Here is a 19,826-nt window from a genome sequence, read left to right as displayed (position 1 = left end):
TTGCAGAGGCACTTGTAAATGGGTGCAAGGATCACAATGCCTGGATAATTCACGCCCATTCGTTGTGAAACAGGCAGCATACAAATTTCATGCTGCCTGCTCATGCAGCCAGTGCAAAATGCTGCTGAGAACCTGCACAGTTGAGCAAGAAGTGAAAAATGTGGTGATGCTAGCATGAGTTCAAGCTAACCAACACCACTCAAAGGCATTTTGGCTTCAGCAGGTGCTGGAATTCATTGCATAAGCAAAATGGACCTGGGAAAGACATGAGAATAGCACAACATGTCAGACACCAGTCTCCAAGGTTCTTTGGGCCTTGGTGCTCCTCCCTTGGGTGAGGTGCTGACATGGCGATAAAGTCACTGGACCAGTAATCCATAGCAGAAGCTAAAGCTTTGGGGTCATGGGTTCAAATCCCACCACGGCAGCTAGTGGACTTCAAATTCAAATATTAATATCTAGAACATAAAGCTAGTATCATAATGATGACCATGACAACTATGATTGAATTTGTAAGCCCCATTAGGGAAGGAAATCTGCTGTCCTTACCTGGTCTGGCCTACATGTGACTCCAGACTCACAGCAACGTGACTGAATTTTAACAGCCCCCTGAAATGGCCTATCAAGCCATTCAGTTCAAAGGCAATTAGGGATGGACAACAAATTCTGACCTTGTCAGCGACACTCACATCCCATGAAAATAATAAAGAAAAAAAAGAGTGGACAAGAAGAGAGAGGTCACTATTCATAAGGGGCCAGAAGTGTCTCCAAAGAAACTTTGGCAGGGCAATGGGAGCATATAGTCATCGCAAATATTTGATAATTTGTAACACATGGCATAAGTAAGATTATGTAGCAGCCATTTTCAGCTCACGAACAAGGTAAAGTACCATCGCGATGAACATGGAGTGGGGGGATCACTCCCAGTCGATATGGCTCCACAACAAAGTTCTTCTTAAAATACTTTGAAGAAAATGATTTGTTGGGGAGGGGGGTACTCAATTTATGCTCCAGGCATTGATAACTAATTTTCTAGCAGGGCCTTCAGCACAGGATAGGCCTGTGATTAACATATTCAAGGAACTGAATACCTGCTTCAAGGTAACCAGGGTGATGAAAGATAGACCCAATGATTTTAGTGCCTCAAGTACAGGCACAAATTTTACCTCAAAATCAAGCCCAATTCATACTAATTTCTTCCCTTTTTTCTGTCAGCATTAATATTTATGTCAACAAACAATAAAATAGCAAGCATCTACTTTTTTTGACTGCAGCCTGGATAATTTTTTTCAAAAATTTAAAGGGCTGGGGAAATTAAATGACTGGACAGCTTGACAGCTCCACAGAGCTTATCCGCTTTTAACGCATATTCACGTCTACTTTTAACAATCCCAAAGGGGTACCTGAACTCCCTCAATAAAAACCTTACCTCTCCAAAAGGGGTACTTTACCTCTCCTAATAACTGCAGCAGCTTTAGACCAGTTCATCTGTTCCTCAAATGTCTAAAGCCCGGGAGTCCTGTTTTGGACATCCCAATTATGAAAATTGCATCTGTTTGGAGGAAGGAGACTGCATTTACATGTGCAGCTGCCTCTGTGAACCACAGATGTTCAAAGTACAACGAGCCTCTGTTTTGCCCCCTCCCTGGAGAAAATGGCTGATGCCGCGTTCGGGGGTGGGCCGGGGATGGGTTGGTATGGGGTGGGGGGTGGCATGACTTCCAGAATTGGGGCTCCAGTGCCATTTTGGCAGAGATGCAGAACCTTTCACCTTCGCAAAAAGTTAGGCTTCTGGGATTTCTTGTTAGGTGGCCAATCCTCTATGCATGCTAATATATCATCCCCAACACCACGAACTCTTAACTTGTGCTGAACCCTTTTGTGCGGCACCTTATTAAATGCCTTTTGGAAATCCAAATACACTACATCTACTGGTTCCTCTTTATCCACCCTGCTTGTTACATTCTCAAAGCATTCCAACAAATTTGTCAAACACAATTTCCCTTTCACAAAGCCATGTTGACTCTGCCTGATTGGATGTGATTTTCTAAATGTCCTACTACCCCTTTAATAAATTCTTGCATTTTCCTGTATGACAGATGTTAGGCTAACTAGCCTATAGTTTCCTGCTTTCTGTCTCCCGCCTCTCTTGAATAGAGATGTTACATTTGTGGCTTTCCAATCCGTTGGGACCTTTCCCGAGTCTAGGGAACTTTGGAAGATTGCAACCAATGAATCCACTTTCTGCAGCTGCTTCTAATAAGTCTCTAGGATACAGGCCATCTGGTCCAGGGGGCTTGTCAGCCTTTAGTCCCACTAATTTTCCTAGTACTCTTTCTCTAGTGTTAGTGATTGTTTTAAGTTCCTCCCTCCCTTTTGCCTCCTGATTTTATATTATTCTTGGGGTGCCTTTTGTGTTTCCTACTGTGAAGACAAAATACTTGTTCAAAGTTTCTGCCATTTCCTTGTTTTCCATTCATGCTGCTGAGTTCTTCCAGCACTTTCTGTTTTTCTTTCAGATTTCAAGCATCTGCAGTATTTAGCTATTTATTTTTGCACAGCAAGTGTAGCAGTGAGGAAGATTCTCCTTTCTTCAGCTACTGAGCAGAGATGACCCAGTTACACACAAGAAAGCAACTTGACTGTCAGCACCTTTATGTAATTACTTACAAGTGTCCTGTACACAGTATCTACAGATTACAGCAGAGTGAGGCAATGCAAAGGCTACATTCAAGAATGTTAACCAGTTGTGACCATAGCAGGATTAGAACTCCACTATGGGTTAGAATTACTAATGGTCTAAACCCAACCCCTGAGCTGAGTTCCTGTTTGCACCAGACTTAATTTAGAATGCACACATTAACCTGAATATACCAGATTGCAGAGTTTGGAATTTACCCTTCCCAGACATGGTGCAGTGCACTGTAAAACCATGTTGTTAGTACACAGAGGAGCTCCCCATGAGCTCAGGCTGCCTGCTTCTCGAAGTCTTAACATTACTTAAACTGGTCCTTTGAAAATAGATTTTCGAGATCAACATCAAATCAAATTTGAAGCAATCAGAATTCAGGTAATGGAAAGATCTATTCCATGAGGGAAGACTTAAACACTCTGTGTACTTGAATTACTGTCACGTTTTATTTAAGTTGAACAAAGTGATTGTTTTTGTTCTCTCTTTTTACTCTCCTTGCAAAGACAAGAGCGGACAAAAGAGGCCATTGAGTCCCCAGTGAGCCCTTCCTTCCACAGAACTTAAATGATTCTCTCCCATCACAGCGTGTTACTGCTTCTTGAATTATTCCACAGATCAGCTAGCACAGCACAGGCTGCAGATCAAAGTTCTGACCTTGCTGGCCTACTTGGCTCTGCCTCTCTCTATATAAATTCACTGAGCCATTGAGGGAGCTTGTGGGAATTTGTATTGACTCTCCCAGATGACTGCTATTTCTGACTGCGCCAATTTGTGCATATGTCGAAACTAAAAAATCCTATTGTTTCTTCAGCGAGGATGTTCTTTGGACAGTCTGTAGTTGGTCATCGTGGTGTGTTCTATGCAAGAAAGACTGAAATGCAGCTCATATGTGTCACAGGAAAGACATTTCCACTACTCAATGAATTGTTAACCCATGTGAAATGGAACACTCAGGGTGATCGAGTAATTTATTTAAACACAGAGAGCTGAGAAGTGATTACCAGCCCAGCAATGAGCTGCAGGGGTAAAATCAAAAAGTGCTGGGAACACTCTGCAGGTCCAACAATATCTATGGAGAGAGGAACAGAGTTAACGGGCGGACTTGTGCAAAGTAAAACGTTGTTCTACCCACCAGCCATGCCGTATCATCTGAAACCTGCCACATTATTTATGCATTCCCAGGGTACACGCCGTTTCCATGGTGGATGGTCTCCAATTCACCTGCTACGCCGTCACCTCACCGCTTCATCACGCCTAGGCACCACATTTAAAGTGTAGCCTCGCTCAGTTCTTCCAGCTCATGACTGCAGCAAAGAAGACAGGGCCCCAAAAGGCAAGAAGATTCCAGCCCTCAAGTGCCTTTTGGACGGCGTGGAGGTATGCTGTGGTGTCCTTTACTTCCACTCTGGCCACAGGAGGGGCAGGTACATTACCACTCCGGCTTGGTAGGTGATTGCAGTGGTGATCGGTGCTAATGCTGCACAGAAGAGCTTGGCCATCCAATGCAGATAGAGGGTAAATGATCTCATCCATGCAGCCAGGGCACGGCATTCTATCATTCTAAACTCACACACTCAAGCTCATCACACATTCACTGGCATCTCACTCACTGCCAGCTCAAGGGACATCACCACTCACTCTCTCACACACAACCGCACATTTCCTTCTAACCTCATCTCCTCTGGAGACTGCCTCCTCAGCCCTCATCATCTTGAGGCCATTTGTACATGTGCCCCCACACACACCCTGGGATACCCTCCTTCCCCAGTAGAGCCCTCACCCTGCAGCCTCTTCCCATGCCTGCAGCTACTTCTCCCCCTTCACCAATCAAGCCCTAACCCATTGAAAAGCCACCCACATATGATGGATCTGGTGGGTAGAGACCTGCTATGAACCCCCCTAAAAGTGATATGATGCTGTCTGTGAAGCCTGGCGCTGATGACTGCGAATGCTGATTGAAGCAAGGTAGGTAAACAGACCTTCAAGTCCCGAGCGAAGTGCACATCATTTATGTGCTATTATGAAACACTTTAGCATGTTTTCCTGCCAGTGTGGGCGGATGATCCAGTGGGGAGGCAAGGGGGAGGGGGATGCAGTCCAGCCCAATAATGATATGCAGATGTATTACACTGAGGTTCCCAGGGTCCGATGGCAGAGATCACAGCCCGCTATCAGCAGAATAAGCGGGCGATCGCAAACTGGTTTCACGCTGTTGTGAAACTGATCACGCCATATTGTCCGCTCACGTCACCGAACAAACCCAATGCCGGCAAGCACGGAAAATCCCGACCATGTCTCACCTGGTACTCCTGGAGGGCATGTCATCGCAAAGATGCTGTTCTACTGGAGCACAGGAGAATTCAGTTGAATGAAGCTCTCCTGTTCAGTGTCTGAGGTCTGGTCTAGTTTTCCTTCCGGCATTTTATCATCAATGTTCCCCTAGCTGCCATGTGAGCATCAAAGTGAGATGCACCCAGTAAACACACAATCTGGGCACAAACAACTAAACAACATGAAGGAGTGCTGAAAAAAGGGCAGCAATAATTTAGGCTCATAACTACCTCCATCTTTTAAGTTTGCCCATTTAACTCTGTGCACAAACCAGGCCCCACCCACAAAACTGGTCATGACCTTAAAACCAGCTTCCTCGCAATGTGTTTGATTAGGGGTGAGGGGTGGTAGCGAATACAGTTTTATTATATTACACTGAATCTCAGGCACACAGAGACCTGTGGTCACTAAATCCAACACAAAATTGGCTGACTAGCATAAGATCATAAGAAACAGGGGCATGAGTAGGCCATTCAGTCCCTTGAGCCTACTCCACCATTTGATAAGATCATGGCTGCTCTGATTGTGGCCATAACCTCACTTTCCTGCCTGTCCCATAACCCTCGATTCCCTCATAAATCAGAAATCGAACTCAGCCTTGTATATATTCAATGACCCAGCCTCCACTGTTCTTGGGAAAGAGAATTCCAAAAACTAACAACTCTCCGAGAGAAGAAATTCATCCTCATTTCAATCCTAAATGGGAGACCCCTTATTTTGGAACTGTGCCCCCTAGTACTAGATTCCCCCATGAGGGGAAACATCCTCTCAGCATCTACCCTGTAAAGCCCCCTCAGAACCTTATATGTTTCAATAAAATCACCTCTCATTCTTCTAAACTCCAATGATTATAGAGCTAACCTGCTCAACCTTTCAGCATGAGGCAACCCCTTCATTGCAGAAATCAGCCAAATGAACCTTCCAGTCCAAATATATTCCTCCTTCAGTAAGGAGACCAAAGCTGTATACAGTACTCTAGGTGCAGTCTCACCGATGCTCTGTACAACAGTGACCAACAGTGACTGAAAAGACTGAGGCTGACCTGCTGCTTCAGAAATGTGACTCAAATGATCTGCTCATATTCTAGCTCCACTTTTACAGGGAGGGAAAGGTTCACACTCTACACAGAGTGATTGAAATTAATTACTATGACAACACACCTTGTAATCTTCAGCTTTACTCTTTCCCTTCACTATCTTACACCAGTGCACCCTCACACCTTGAGGCCCCATTGGTTCTGATTATGCTTGATTACACTGGTTGACTGTTCAGACTGATGGGAGATTTGACAGTCGGGCTTCTGTTAATTAAAAACAAAAAAACTGCGGATGCTGGAAATCCAAAACAAAAACAGAATTACCTGGAAAAACTCAGCAGGTCTGGCAGCATCGGCGGAGAAGAAAAGAGTTGACGTTTCGAGTCCTCATGACCCTTCGACAGCAACAACAATAGTAACAGAACTTCTTCAAGGAGGTAGGCATTTCTTGAAGAGCAGTGGCAGTCAATTAAACACAGAGATAAAAACAAAAAAACTGCGGATGCTGGAAATCCAAAACAAAAACAGAATTACCTGGAAAAACTCAGCAGGTCTGGCAGCATGAAGAAGTTCTGTTACTATTGTTGTTGCTGTCGAAGGGTCATGAGGACTCGAAACGTCAACTCTTTTCTTCTCCGCCGATGCTGCCAGACCTGCTGAGTTTTTCCAGGTAATTCTGTTTTTGTTTTGGATTTCCAGCATCCGCAGTTTTTTTGTTTTTATCTCTGTGTTTAATTGACTGCCACTGCCCTTCAAGAAATGCCTACCTCCTTGAAGAAGTTCTGTTACTATTGTTGTTGCTGTCGAAGGGTCATGAGGACTCGAAACGTCAACTCTTTTCTTCTCCGCCGATGCTGCCAGACCTGCTGAGTTTTTCCAGGTAATTCTGTTTTTGTTTCTTCTGTTAATTAGTTTGGTGGAAACTAGAAGAAATTCATTTCACAGAATTAAATTTTAGGTGCAATTTTCTGATCACACCTTTGGAGGAAATTGTAGGTTACTGTGGTTAAGTTCTCACTTACCGAGGCTGGCAAGGGATTTATCACACTAACTGCCACTTGATGAGCTATAAACCTAAGGAGAAGCCTTTCTCAGTTGTCTCATCAATATCACTTAAACAGTTCAAGGTTTTGGATACGAACTCTAGAACATCCGTACCTTTTGCCTTAGAGTTCTCCAAGGAACATGATGAGGTGGGCACATCATGCTCCTGGTTCAACATCCTATGGTAATTAGAATTTGTAAGGGGTTAAATCATAACAGGAGAGAGCTTGGCCATTCACTCGGCATTCATGAGGTCTTCTGAACATACCTCTTGTAACAGCACTGCCACTACACCAAATGCATTTTCTGTCCTCCGCTATTCTGGGATCTAAACAATTCTATGTGGCAAAAATGTAAGCAGGAGAGGCATAAAGACATAGGGACAGATATAAGAGGTTTAGCCGCTCAAGCCTTTTTCACTATTCAATTAGATCATAACTGATCTGCATCTTGATTCCATAGCCGTTATTACCCTGAACCAACAGAGATCAAAGTTTTGAAATTTTCAATTGACCTCCAGCTTCAATAGCTTTTCTGGGGAGAGACTTCCAGATTTCCACTCCCCTTTGTGTGAATCAATGTGTCCTGACATCACCCCTGATTTTTAAGGTTATGCCTCCATGTTCTGGATTTTCCCATCAGAGAAAATAATTTCTCTTTACTACTCCATCAAATCCTTTAATCATATAAAACACCTTAATTTTCTAAACTCAAGGAATACATGTCTAGTCCATCAACCTGTCATCATAAATTTAACTGTTTTAGATCCAGTACAATTCTAGTGAATCACCACTGCACCTTTACAAGGTTAATGCATTTTTCCTGGGGTGCAGATCCTGAACTGAACGCAATACTCTAAATGTGGTCTAACCAGAGTTTGATACAACTGTAATATAACTTCCAAATCTTTGTATTCCAGCCTTCTTGAAATAAGAGTCTAGAGAGATTACTTTTGTGCTGTATTAGATGGCATCTGTGACCAAATGTTTTTAGACTTTTGACCAGAAAACATAATCACATTAGGTAGCCCTATCTGCTTTTCTTTAGGACAGACATGCAGGTTTGAATTCTCATATGTTTGACAAAGGAATTCAGCTTCATTCAAGCTGATCACAAGATCTTTTTCAAAGTATCCTTTTAATTTAATTTAGTTTATTGTTAAAAGTTGTTTCTGTAACTTTTTGTGTTAGTAGTTTTGTGGATCCTTGAAGTTTGCAATTAACTTTGAGCAATAAACTATATTGTAATTGCTTGGAGATCCAAAATATAACTGCATTAGGTGATTAAGAAAAGCAATTCTACATCACATCACTGTGATCATAACAACAAATTACATTTTTCTGGCACCTTATTAGAGTGTTCATGATAGAAAACAATACCCCCATTTCTGAAAGTTCATTCAAAACCTGTTAACCTCTCAAGTACTTAATCCCCTGTATGAACAAACATAACCCCACATCAAAGCCAACTGATCTTTTAATAACTTTTTTGAACTGAACATGTGAGCATGAAATAATCAGTTGTGGACCAGCAGCCGACTTTTAATAATGGCATAATGATAGCCCTTGGGGAAATGTCGACAAACAGCTATTGTAACTGCTAGAACATTTTTTTCATCTCTTATTGACACAGGCAGCCTGTTTTTTTATTTTTTTAATGGGCTGGGAGCTTAAATAACTTTACAGCTTGACAGTTCTACAGACCTCATCTGCCCTTCACAAGCACTTACATCTACTCAAAAAAGCTCTTAACTACACACTATGGGCTAAGGCCCTTGCTCCAGCGAAAATGGGGTTTGTTTGAAATCAGCACTGAGTTCAAATGGCCCTAAAGAGTTTGGGTTTCCCTCATGCATGAGTCATGCTGCATCCCCTTTCCTCTACCTATGAAAATGGAATATGTCAGACAAGAGGCAGGGTTTCTGAATCCTGGTTCCATCTACCATTTTTAAAGTTCCATGGAATCTCAATCTCCATAACTCCATGAAAATCCAGCATATACCTCAGCTGGTTAACATAGCATAATTTCAAACAAAGGATGCAAACAACAGAGTGCATATTTTTTTCTTTTTAACACCTCTAAGATTAAAAGACTAGAATCAAACTCTACCAGGCCATTATCCTTACCACCCAGAATGGATAGCATGGAATCCTGGGTCAGCTATAGGTGCCACACCAAAGCTCTGGAAAACTTCCACCAAAGTCACCTGTGGTCCATCAGAAAAAAAATCACAAACAATGTGGTACTCATTATGCTGGGCTCAACAGCATGGAGACCACTCAGCTTAGATGGATAGACTGTGCCTCCCATGCCATTATCTATATTGAATCCCAAATTCCTACTAGGTGTAAATATTACTCAAATATCTCTCAGTAATAGATTCAATACAAAGAACCATCCTAACAAATATAATGAATAATATCTTCCTTAATCAAAGAGTAAAAAGGCTATTCTGTATTGCTGTGAACTATTGCCTCTAAATTCCATCAAAGTGAAACAATGGCAGGAATTTTCCCGTTGGTGATTTGGGGGCGGGGCCCGCTCGCCGACGGGGAAATGACGCAGAATGATGTTGGGAGGAACCCCCGACGTCATCCCGATCCCTTTAAATTTTTAGCAAGGCGGGCGGACAGCGAAATCAGCTGTACACCCGCCGACCTGTCAATGGCCAATTGAGGCCATTGAAAGGATCATTAAGATAATTAAAGACCTGCCTGTCCAGCCTTAAGGCTGGCGGGCAGGCCAGGAGCCCCAGTGGGCTTCTGATAAAACATGAAACCTCATCCACCGGTGGGATGAAGTTTCATGTCTGTTTTTAAAAAGTCTAATAACGTTTATGTCCTTTTTATTAACATGTCCCATCTCGTGTGACATTGTCACATGAGGGGAACATGTGAATAATTTTTTAATTTTTCTATCTTTTAACTTTTCTTACCTATCACTAATCTCCCTGAGACAGGATTTTGCCTCAGGGAGCAGTGCGCTCTTTCACGTGCATGCGCGAAGAGTGCACTTTGACCGCTGGGGATTCACTCCCCTCCTCGCACAGGAAACGCATAGCACTTCCTGTTGGGGATGCCGCTGAGTGGGCCTTAATCGGCCGGCCCACTCAAAATGGCGGCGGGCCCTGTTTCGGTGGCGGGGGTCGGCTGTCCACCTGCCGCTGAGCCGGTGGGGCCCGCCTGCCATCCGAGGGTAAAATTCTGCCCAATATAAGTGTATCTGAAGTCAAAAACACATAGAAAAAGCAAGAAGCAGTTTACTTAAACAATTGGTTTAATTTATTCCTAGACACGCATGCACAATATGACTATCCGCATCTGGCAACACAATATCCAAAACAGCTCTGAAGTTCTCAAGAAGAGTCATATCAACTCGAAACGTTAACTCTGTTTCTCTCTCCACAGATGCTGTCAAACCTGCTGAGTGTTATCAGCACTTTCTGTTTTTATTTCAGATTTCCAGCATCTGCAGTATTTTGCTTTTGCAACACCACTCTCCTCCACCTGACTGAATTTGTTCTCTCACTCAACAATTTCTCCTTCAACTCGTCTCACTTCCTCCAAATAAAAGGTGGAGCACATGGGCCCCAGCTGTGCCTGTCCCTTTGTGGGGTATGTGGAACATTCCTTGTCCCAGTCCTACTCAGACCCCATCCAACAACGATGACTGTTTCGGTGCTGCTTCATGCTCTTGTTGGGACCTGGAAAAATTTATCAATTTTGCTTCTCTCATCTTCACATGGTCCATCTCTGACACTTCCCTTCCCTACATTGACCGCTCTGTCTCCATTTCTGGTGATAGACTATCTACCAATATTCATTACAATCCTATCGACTCCCATAGCTACCTCAACTACAGCTCCTCACACCCTTCTTCCTGTGACTACTCCATCCCATTCTCTCAGTTCCTCCGACTCTGACGCACCTGTTCTGATGATGCTACCTTCCAAACTGGTGCTTCTAACATGTCTTCATTTTTCCTTAGCTGAGGTTTCCACCCCAGTGTGGTTGACAGGCCCCTTAACCGTGTCCAACCCACTTCCCGCACCTCTGCCCTCAACCCTTTGCCTCCCTCCCAGAAGCATGTTCGGGACCCCCTTGTCCTCACTTTTCACCTCACCAGCCTCCACAGTCAAAGGATCATCCTCCGCTTTTTCTGCCAGTTCTAGTATGATGCCACCACCAAACACATCTTCCCCTCACCACCCCCTTCAACATTCCATAGGGACTGTTCCCTCCGTGACACCCGGGTCCACTCCTCCATGACCCCAAACCCCTCATCCCCTTCCCACGGCACCTTCCCATGCAATTGTAGAAGGTGCAACACCTGCCCCTTTACCTCCACCCTCCTCATTGTTCAAGGCCCCAAACACAACGTTAAGGTGAAGCAGCACTTCACTTGCACCTCCTTCAATTTGGCCTACTGCATTCGCTGGCCACAATGAGGTCTCGTCTACATTGGGGAGACTAAACTCAGACTGAGTGACTGCTTTGCGGAACACCTTCACTCCATCCCAAGCATGACCCAGACCTTCCTGTCGCTCGCCATTTCAACACTCCACTCTGCTCTCATGCCCACATATCCATCCTTAGCCTGCTGCAATGTTCCAGTGAAGCCTAACGCAAACTAGAGGAACAGCACCTCATCTTCCAGTTAGGCATTTTACAGCCTTCCGGACTTAACACTGAGTTCAACAGTTTCAGACCATGAACTCACTCCTCCATCTCTAAACCATTTTAATCAAATTTTTAATTTCAATTTTTATTTTTATTCTTAATTAGGTACATTTTTATTATTATTTTTTGTTTATTCATTCATACTTTTTCATTCTTTTTCCCCAGCACCTGCCCCGCCCCCACAGGGCCATCTGTCATTTGTTTCTATGTTGTGCATTCACAGAGAGCTCACCCTTGTTCTACTATTAACGCATTCTGCCACTATCAGCAGCTTCTTCAGTCCTTACCACTACCATTAACATTGCTTTGTCTTGTGTCTGTGACATCGTTGTCAATCTCTCTTTAGTTCCCATCTATCTCTGACCTTCTTGCTTCACCCGCTCCACTCCCTCTTAAACAGCATAAAATTAATCACATTTGTACTTTTCTTTACCTCTGAAGAAGGGTTATACGGACTTGAAACATTAACTCTCTCCCTCCAAAGATGCTGCCAGACCTGCTGAGTTTTTCCAACATTTTATGTTTTTATTTTGGATTTCTAGCTTCAGCAGTATTTTGCTTTCATTTTAGCCTTGAACAGTTGGAGCTCTTTTCTCCAGAAATGAAGGGTGACCTGATAGAGGTCTTTGAGATTATGGAAGAGTTTGAAAAGGTCTGCATAGAAGAATTGTTTCCGAGTGGACAGGACAGAACTAGGGACCATAAAGGTAAGATAGTCACTAATAAATCCAACATGGTAATTCTTTACCCAGAAAGTGGTTAGCATGTGGAACTTTCTACCACAATGTAAATAACAAAGATGCATTTACAGAAGGAAAAAAGTACCTCAATAAAGAAAAACTTGCATTTATATAGCGCCTTTCATGAGGGCAGAACTTTCCAAATTGCTTTACAGCCAAAGTAGCACTTTTGAAGTGCAGTCACTGTTCTAATGCAGGAAACATAGCAGCTAATTTGTGCACAGCAAGCTCCCCACAAACAGCAATGAAATAAATGGCCACATAATCTGTTTTGGTGGTGTTCATTGAGGGATAAATATTGGAGAACTTCCCTGTTCTTTTTGAAAATAGCACCGTGGAATCTTTTACATCCAGCTGCAAAAGCAGACAATGCCTTAATTCAATGGTTCATCCAGGAGACTGCACCTCCAACATGCAGCACTTCCTCAGTACTACACTGGAAGTACTACACTGGAAGTACTACACTGTCTGTCTACATCTTTGTGCTTGAATCTCTGGAGTGGGGCTGGAACTGTTTGCCTGAAAAGTGTGAGGGAGGCAGTGGCATAGTGGTAATGTCACTGGAATGGTAATCCAGTGACCCAGGATAACTTGGGGGCATGGTTCACATCTCATCATGGCAACTGGTGGTAATTAATAAATAGTCAAATAGTTAATAAATCTGGGAATTAAAGAGCTAGTCTCAGTAATGGTGACCATGAAACTATCTCTGATTGTCAAAAAAACCCACCTGCTTCACTAATGCCCTTCAGGGAAAGAAATCTGCTGTCCTTACCTGGTCTAGTCTACATGTGAGTCCAGACCTTCAGCAATGTGGCTGACTCTTAAATGTCCCCCGAACTAGGAGTAGGCAATTCAGTCCCTTGAGCCTATCCTGCCATTCAATACAATCATGGCTGATCTCATTTTGTCCTCAACTCCAATTTCCTGCCCTCTCCCCATAACCTTTCAATCTGTTACTAATTAAAAAACTGTCTATCTCCTTAAATTTATTCAGCATCCTGGCATCCACTGCACTCTGAGGTAGTGAATTCCATAGATTCACAACCTTTTGGGAAAAGTAATTCCTTCTCCTCTCTGATTTAAATCTACCACCCCTTAGCCTAAAACTATGGCCTCTCATTCTAGAATGCCCCACAAGGGGAAATGGCTGCTCCACGTCTACTTTGTCTATCCCCTTTAGCATCTTATATACCTCAATTAGATCTCCTCTCATCCTTCTAAACTCTAGCGAGTATAGGCCTAAACTGCTCAATCTCTCCTCATAAGACAAGCCCCGCATCTCTGGAATCAATCTAGTGAACCGCCTCCAATGTAACTACATCCTTCCTCAAGCAAGGGGACCAAAACAGTGCACAGTACTCCAGGTGCGGTCTCACCAATGCCAAGCAAGCCATTCAGTTATATCAAACCATTGCAGAAAAGTCAATAAGGGATAAAACCTGATGGACTACCCGGCATTGACCTAGGCACTGAAAACAACAAAACACGTCCAGCTTGTTGACCCTGCAAAGTCCTCCTTACTAACATCTGGGGACTTGTACCAAAATTGGGAGAGCTATCTCACAGACTAGTCAAGCAACAATCTGACATAGTCATGCTCACGGAATCATAACTGACAGGCAATGTCCTAGACACCACCATAACCAGAGATGGCGGCACAGTATACTGTTGAGAGGGAGTTACCCTGGGAATCCTGAACATTGATTCCAGACCCCATGAAGTCTCATTGCAAAAGGCCAAACATGGGCAAGGAAATTTCCTGATGATTACCAACTACCCCTCTCCCACAGCTGATAAATCAGTACTCCTCCATGTTAAATGCCACATGGAGGAACCACAGAGGGTGACAAGAGCACAGAATGTACTCTGGGTGGGAGACTTCAATGTTCATCACCAAGAGTGGCTCAGTAGCACCACCACTGACCAAGCTGGCTGACACCTAAAGGACATAGCTGCTAGACTGGATCTGTGGCAGGTGGTGAGGGAGCCAACAAGAGGGAAAAACCTATTTGAACTCATCTTCACCAATCTACCCATCACAGGTGCATCTGTCCATGACAGTATTGGTAGGAGTAATCATCGGATATCCCTTATGGGGACAAAGTCCCATCTTCGCATTGAGGATATCCTCTCTCATTTTGTCTGGCATTACACTATGCTAAATGGAGTAGATTTTGAACACAACTAGCAATTCAAAACTGGGCATCCATAAGGTGCTGTCGCCATCAGCAACAGAATTGTATTAGAATCATAGAACACTACAGCACAGAAAACAGACCATTCGGCCTTTCTAGTTTGTGCCGAAATATTATTCTGCTAGTCCCATTGATCTGCACCTATTCCATAACCCTCCAGACCTCTCACATCCATGTATCTATCCAATTTATTCTTAAAACTTAAGAGTGAGCCCGCATTTACCACATCAGATGGTAGTTCGTTCCACACTCTCACCACTCTCTGAGTGAAGAAGTTCCCCCTAATGTTCCCCCTAAACCTCTCCCCTTTCACCCCAAAGCCATGTCCTCTCGTGTTTATCTCTCCTAATCTAAGTGGAAAGAGCCTACTCGCATTTACTCTGTCTATACCCCTCATAATTTTGTAAACTTCTATCAAATCTCCCCTCATTCTTCTATGCTCCAAGGAATAAAGTCCTAACCTGTTTAATCTTTCCCTGTAACTCAACTCCTTAAGACCCGGCAACATCCTAGTAAATCTTCTCTGCACTCTCTCAATCTTATTGATATCCTTCCTGTAGTTAGGTGACCAGAACTGCACACAATACTCCAAAGCTGGCCTCACCAATGTATTATACAACTTCACCATAACATCCCAACTCCTATACTCAATACTTTGATTTATGAAGGCCAGTATGCCAAAAGCTTTCTTTACAACCCTGTCTACCTGTGACGCCACTTTCAGGGAATTATGTAGCTGAACTCCCAGATCCCTTTGTTCCTCTGCACTCCTCAGTGCCCTACCATTTACTGTGTATGTTCTACCTTGGTTTGACCTTCCAAAATGCAACACCTCACACTTTTCCACATTAAATTCTATCTTCCATTTTCTGGCCCATTTTTCCAGTTGGTCCAGATCCCTCTGCAAGCTTTGAAAGCCTTCCTCGCTGTCCACAATGCCTCCAATCTTAGTGTCATCAGCATACTTGTTGATCCAATTTACCAAATTATCATCCAAAGCATTGGCATAGATAACAAACAACAATGGTCCCAGCACAGATCCCTGAGGCACACCACTAGTCACAGACCTCCAGTCTGAGAAGCAATCATCCACTACCACACTCTGTCTTCTCCCACACAGCCAATTTCGAATCCAGTTTACAATCTCTCCATGGATACCAAGTGTCTGAACCTTCTGAACTAACCTCCCATGTGGGACCTTTTCAAAGGCCTTACTAAAGTCCATGTAGACAACATCCACAGCCTTTCCTTCATCTACTTTCTTGGTAACCTCCTCGAAAAACTCTACAAGGTTCGTTAAACATGACAATTTTTAACCACATGCCCCAGCATGAATGTAAATACTGTGGCTACAAGAACAGGTCAGAAGCTGGGAATTCTCCAGAGAGTAACTCACCTCCTGACTCCTCAAAGCCTATCCGCCATTTACAAGGCACAAGTTAGGAGTGCAATGGAATACTCTCCATATGCCTGGATAAGTGCAGTTCCATCAACAGTCAAGAAGCTTGTCACTATCCAGGACAAAACAGCCCATATGATTGGCATCCTATGCACCACCGATGCACAGTGGCAGCAGTGTGTACCATCTACAAGATGCACTGCAGTAATTCATCAAAGCTACTTCAACAGCACTTTCCAAACCCACCACCTTCTACTACCTAGAAGGACAAAGGCAACAGATGCCCATGGGAACACCACCACCAGGAAGTGCGCCTCCAAGCCATTCACCATTCTGACTTGGAAATATATCACCGTTCCTTCATTGTCACTGAGTCAAAGTCCTGGAGCTCCCTCCCTAACCTACACCACATGTGCCTACACCACATGGACTGCAATGCTTCAAGAAGGCAGCTTACCACCATCTTCTCAAAGGCAATTAGGGATGGGCAAAAAATGCTGGCCTTTTCAATGATGCCCACATCCTGTGAAAAATAAATTTAAAAAGGCAAAGTTCTACCAACTGAGTCACAGCTAGCACTGTTGAAAGAGAGAGGAATAGAAGGATATGCCAACAGGGCAAAAGGAATTGGGGCAGGAGGAGGCTCATGTGGAGCATAAATACCAGCATCATCCTGTTGGGCTAAATGGCCTGTTTCTGTGCTGGACATACCAAAGAACTATGTAATAATTTGGTTTGTGGGGTCCTGTCACTGATTCTGGTTGGCAGTATTGCAATGTTTGTTTAAATTATGTGTACCACTTGAATGCTTTCTGGCATTCATTGCAAGGTTACTTACCTCTTCTATTGAGTTAAAACAAGGAAAGAGAGTGGATAGTCTCTGTTTCATGCCTGCCAGAGACTGAGTTTAAATATTTCATTACCCTATTTGATAATAAAACAAACTCTGAAGTCTCATCTGAACGACAGCACCTCTGACAATATGGAATGCCCTCAGTGTACTCATATCCGAGAGTGGGCTCTAAACAAACTAGCTCTGACTGTAAGTGTAGCGTTCAATAGTTTAGCTAATCTGTGTTTAATTATGTTAGTCCATTCACTGATACATGTTCACTAACTTAATTGCTTAATTTTGCAGGTGGAGCTAAAGACTTAAGTAACTGACAGCATACGGAATAATTTGAGATCTGAGCTGAGACCATGATCCAGATTTTCACTCCAACGGAGAGGCTCTCCATCATGGTAAAAATCCCAGAAATGGCCGGATATCCAAAGACCCACTCCCGAGCACAAGATTTCCTATTTGCATGGGAAGGGGACTGGAGTCGGGCCGAGGTTCACACATATGTGATTTATGGAGGTAGCTGGCAATTTAAATCACCAAGATAAAAGCAAAAAACTGTGGATGCTGGAAATCCAAAACAAAAACGAAAATACCAGGAAAAACTCAACAGGTCTGACAGCATCTGCAGAGTGAAATACAGTTAACATTTCGAGTCCATATGACTCTTCAACGGAACTAAGGAAAAATAGAAAAGAGGTGAAATATAAGCTGGTTTAAGCGGGGGGTGGGACAGGTAAAGCTGGATAGAGGGCCAGTGATAGGTGGAGATAACCAAAAGATATCATAGACAAAAGGACAAAGAGGTGTTGAAGGTGGTGATATTATCTAAGGAATGTGATAATAGTGACATTAAGGGTAGAAAGCAAGACGAGCAAGGTACAGATAGCCCTAGTGGGGTGGGTTGAAGGGAAGGGATCGAAATAGGCTAAAAGGTAGAGATAAAACAATGGATGGAAATACATTTAAGAATAATGGAAATAGGTGGGAAAAGAAAAATCTATAGAAATTATTGGAAAAAAGGGGGATTGGAAAAGTGGTGGGGATGGAGGAGAGAGCTCATGATCTAAAATTGTTGAACTCAATATTCAGTCTGGAAGGCTGTAAAGTGCTTAGTCGGAAGATGAGGTGCTGTTCCTTCAGTTTGCGTTGAGCTTCACTGGAACAATGCAGCAAGCCAAGGACAGACATGTGGGCATGAGAGCAGGGTGGAGTGTTGAAATGGCAAGTGACAGGGAGGTCTGGGTCATGCTTGCTGATAGACTGAAGGTGATCTGCAAAGCGGTCAAAACAGTCTGCGTTTGGTCTCTCCAATATAGAGGAAACCACATTGGGAGCAACGAATGCGGGAGACTAAATTGAGGGAAGTACAAGTGAAATGCTGCTTCACTTGAAAGGAGTGTTTAGGCCCTTGGACAGTGAGGAGAGGGGAATTAAAGGGATCGTTCCCTCCGGGGCACCCTGGTCCACTCCTCCATCACACCTTACACCTCAACCCCCTACCATGGCACCTTCCCATGCAACCGCAGAAGGTGCAACACCTGCCCCTTTACTTCCCCTCTCCTCACCGTCCAAGGGCCCAAACACTCCTTTCAAATGAAGCAGCATTTCACTTGCACTTCCCTCAATTTAGTCAACTGCATTCGTTGCTCCCAATGCGGTTTCCTCTACATTGGAGAGACCAAACGCAGACTGGGTGACCACTTTGCAGAACACCTTCGGCCTGTCCGCAAGCATGACCCAGACCTCCCTGTCGCTTGCCATTTCAACACTCCACCCTGCTCTCATACCCACATTTCTGTCATTGGCCTGCTGCATTATTCCGATTAGGCACTTTACAGCCTTCCGGACTGAATATTGTGTTCAATAATTTTAGATCATGAACTCTCTCCTCCATCCCCACCCCCTTTCCGATCCCCCTTTTTTCCAATAATGTCTATAGATTTTTCTTTTCCCACCTATTTCCATTATTTTTAAATGTATTTCCATCCATTGTTTTATCTCTACCTTTTAGCCTGTCTCGATCCCTTCCCCCCACCCCACCCCCACTAGGGCTATCTGTTCCTTGCTCGTCCTGCTTTCTACCCTTAATGTCACCTATTAGCACATTCCTTAGATACTGTCACCACCTTCAACACTTCTTTGTCCTTTCGTCTGTGACATCTTTTGGTTATCTCCACCTATCACTGGCCCTCTAGCCAGCTCTACCTGTTTCACCCCAAACCCCTTAAACCAGCTTATATTTCACCTCTTTTCTATTTTTCCTTAGTTCTGTTGAAGAGTCATACGGACTCAAAACGTTAACTGTGCTCCTCTCCGCAGATGCTGTCAGACCTGCTGAGCTTTTCCAGGTATTTTTGTTTTTGATTGAAATCACCAGTTGCCCCCACTGATGTAGGATTTTGATAGGCAAGGAGTGTGAAACTCAAAGTTTGGATTACATCAGGTAAGAGGAGGTCTAATCTTGGTGGATACATTTGGATGACCAGCGTACCCCTTTGTATAGGTAATATACTCCTTTGGATATGGTCCCAAGGCACCTTTGGGGGAGGTAATGCACCATTTTGGAGAGGTAAGGTTCCCTTTGGAATTGTTAAAAGTAAACATGATTGTGCGTAAAAAGTGCATAAATTAATTGGAATTGTCAAGCAGTCAAGGAACTATCAAAGCTGTCGAAATGATACTAGATTAGTTGGCATGGAGGGGGTAGGGGCAAAGGGCAGTGGGTGAAGAGGCATGTGCTGGCATGAATTGGCACTAAGTTGGCATAGACACTATAAAAGGCCATGGGTCTGGAGGATGTGGAGTGCATAGTGGGTATGAGGGGCCATGGGGTGTGGAAATCAGAGCATGTGTTGGCAGGAAG

This window comes from Carcharodon carcharias, chromosome 2 (genome assembly GCF_017639515.1).
Source record: "Carcharodon carcharias isolate sCarCar2 chromosome 2, sCarCar2.pri, whole genome shotgun sequence".
Lineage (NCBI taxonomy): Eukaryota > Metazoa > Chordata > Chondrichthyes > Lamniformes > Lamnidae > Carcharodon > Carcharodon carcharias.
The sequence above is the reverse complement of the archived record's forward strand: the minus strand, read 5'-3'. Positions refer to the sequence as shown.